Below are 3038 nucleotides of genomic sequence, written 5' to 3'. Positions count from 1 at the left end.
TCACTCTTACTCTTTCCTACTCACGGAATATAATTTGTCGAACAATATTATTTGATATCTCATGATACAACCCTTAATTATTTTTTACTTCTAATTTGTCAATGGAAGTTATCTAATATTGAAGCTTTTTATAGTTATCATTTAAATTTAATGGTCCTAAAGTACTATTTTCTTTTCGTATGCACAAAATTGAAATGGGAGCGTCCTTTCTCAACAGGTCAGCAAATTAGCCAGCAACCAGTGTATAGCGTCGTCGTCCAGGACTCCAGGCATTAGGAGCGATCCGAGCGAGCCCTAGCCGTAGCTCGTGAGAGGAAGCACCTAAACACCCTCCGCCCGTGGTCAGCATACTAGAGCCGCGGATTAACGTAAAATAGTGAATCTCCTCAATGCTTCCATCGGGGACCTGAATAACTTCTAAGCTTTTAGGGCAGGAGGTAAAAGCAACTCTCTCTCTCTCTCTCTCTCTCTCTCTCGCTATTTTCTTCTGCTAAAAATATGTGCTCCACAATTCTTCAATCCTGCAGGCAGAGAAGGGAATTTCTTGTCCTTATTGGCTTCCCATTTAAAACGAGAAAAATTGCAAGAGAGGCACTCTCGTTTGGTCACGGCGAGTCTTTTCAGGCAGAGTGTCCGAGAAAAGGTCATGGAGCTCCGCGTCCTCGGACATTCCCCATTTGCTGCTTTGGACCGATTCCAGCGCGTATAGACCAAACGCTCTTAGACTCCTTTCTTGATTTTTTCCGGACCTTTTCCTTCCGATCATCGGATTATACGACGGCGACTTGACCTTTAGTCAGCGACTTTTCTCCACTTTCAAACTCTCCCAATTCCACCTTCTTCTCATCATCGGATCCAGAAATCAATTTCTCTGTCCCTCAGTTCTCTCTCTCAGTTCATCATCGAACTCCAAAGATGCAGATCTTCGTCAAAACCCTAACCGGCAAGGCCCATCTCCCTCGAGGTCGTGAGCGCCGACACCATCAACAATGTCAAGGCCAAGATCCAGGATAAGGAGGGCATCCCTCCCGAGCAGCAGCGCCTCGTCTTCGCGGGAAAGCAGCTCGAGAAGACGGCCCCACCCTCGCCGACTACAACATCTAAAAGGAGTCCTCCCTTCACCTCGTCCTCAGGCTTCGTGGAGGCATCCAGATCTTCGTCAAAATCCTGACCGGCAAGACCCATCACTCCCGAGGCCGTGAGCTCCGACACCATCGACAACGTCAAGGCCAAGATCCAGGATAACGACGGCATCCCTCCCGATCCGCAGTGCCTCATCTTTGCCGGCAAACAGCTCGAGAAGATGGTCGTACCCTCGCCGATTACAACATCCAGAAGGAGTCCACCCTTCACCTCGTGCTCAGGCTTCGCGGAGGCATCCAGATCTTCGTCAAAACCCTAACCGGCAAGACCCATCACTCCCGAGGTCGTGAGCTCCGACACCATTGACAATGTCAAGGCCAAGATCCAGGATAACGACGGCATCTCTCCCGATCAGCAGTGCCTCGTCTTCGCGGGCAAACTGCTCGAGAAGATGGTCGTACCTTCGCCGATTACAACATCCAGAAGGTGTTCACCCTTCACCTCGTCCTCAGGCTTCGCGGAGGCATCCAGATTTTTGTCAAAACTCTAACAGGCAAGACCCATCACTCCCGAGGTTGTGAGCTCCGACACCATTTACAACGTCAAGGCCAAGATCCAGGATAAGGACCGCATCCCTCCGATCAGCAGTGCCTCATCTTCTCGATTATACAGCTCCAGAAGGCGGCCGTACCCTTGCCGACTACAACATCCAGAAGGAGTCACGCTCCATCTGGTGCTGCGGTTGAGGAGAGGTATACAGATCTTCGTCAAGTCCCTGATCAGCAAGACGATCACCCTTGAGGTGGAGAGCTTGCACAAGATCAACAATGTGAAGGCGAAGATTCAGGACGAGGAGGGGATTCTGCCGGATCAACAGAGGCTCATCTTCACCAGGACGCAGCTGGAGGATGATCGCACCCTCGCCGATTACAATATCCGGAGGGAGTCCACACTGCACCTTGTTCTCTGCCTCCGTGGTGGTGATTTCTGATGAGACGGGCATGTTATCGTTGTGGTAAAGTCAAGAGGTCTCGTGTGATTTCATCTGGTTTCATGGTGCTTGAAAGTGGCCATATTTCCTTATTATAGACTTGTTGGTCATAGCTGGTTCTGGTGTAGTTTTTCCTTTATGTGAATCGTGAACGAATGAACCTTTGATTAAGTACAACTAGATTTTCTCTCTCTTGTGCCTTTTACATCTCGAGAATATTATTCCATTATGCATGTTTTTTTATCTTCACATGATTTAATGATTAATCGTTTTTTGGCTTCAATCCTGCTCCTAAACAAATTTACTAAGAGCGAGAGCATTGTACTGCACCTGTACAATTCTTGTCGTGCGCAGCTGGAATACTTTTAGATCTTTGGAGAGTCTTCTATAGTGAGAGGATGCAATTTTACCGGATATTAAAGTCGTTTTCTTGATAATTTCTCTGTCCATGAGTAGATGATTATAAAATATCTCTGCTCATCTCATGGACCGGTCAGGTAGATTGTCAGAAGGCAAGGTGTGGAAGAAGAGGAGGAAAATGACACAAGCGAGACTTGGTGCTCGTCTTCTTCTGTGGAATTATATGACAACTTGATTAAGCTGTGTGCTCCCTTTAGTCTAGAACAAAGAAGCAATGGCTAGGGTTTCTCTAGTTTTTGTGTATTCAAAATCGACGGACAAAAGAAGTTACTTTTGCTTTGTGCATGCAGCGAGAGCATCTTGTTGTCAGATTCTAGCAATGAAGCCAGTGCTTCAAGATTTCACAATAAATACGTAGACAAAGGGGGTAAGCAGAGAGTCAGAACTGTGATTTTTGCTTGTACAAGTCGTTTTATGGTTAGTTGTCTACCTGGATTCGTTGGATACATAGTTAATTCGCTGATTAATGTGGCATGGCCAGCACATCAGAAACTTACAAATTCTGAACTTTCTGCATCTTCTGCCGACAAGGCTCCTAGGATGA

At 46.8% G+C, this 3038-nt stretch overlaps 1 pseudogene; it reads left to right on the top strand.

Moving 5' to 3' along the window:
• The first annotated feature begins 256 nt into the window (after positions 1 to 256).
• LOC120290462 lies at positions 257 to 2775 on the top strand (annotated as a pseudogene).
• Positions 2776 to 3038: the final 263 nt, after the last annotated feature.

The sequence above is a fragment of the Eucalyptus grandis genome, chromosome 1, assembly GCF_016545825.1.
Source record: "Eucalyptus grandis isolate ANBG69807.140 chromosome 1, ASM1654582v1, whole genome shotgun sequence".
NCBI lineage: Eukaryota > Viridiplantae > Streptophyta > Magnoliopsida > Myrtales > Myrtaceae > Eucalyptus > Eucalyptus grandis.
The sequence above is the reverse complement of the archived record's forward strand: the minus strand, read 5'-3'. Positions and strand labels throughout refer to the sequence as shown.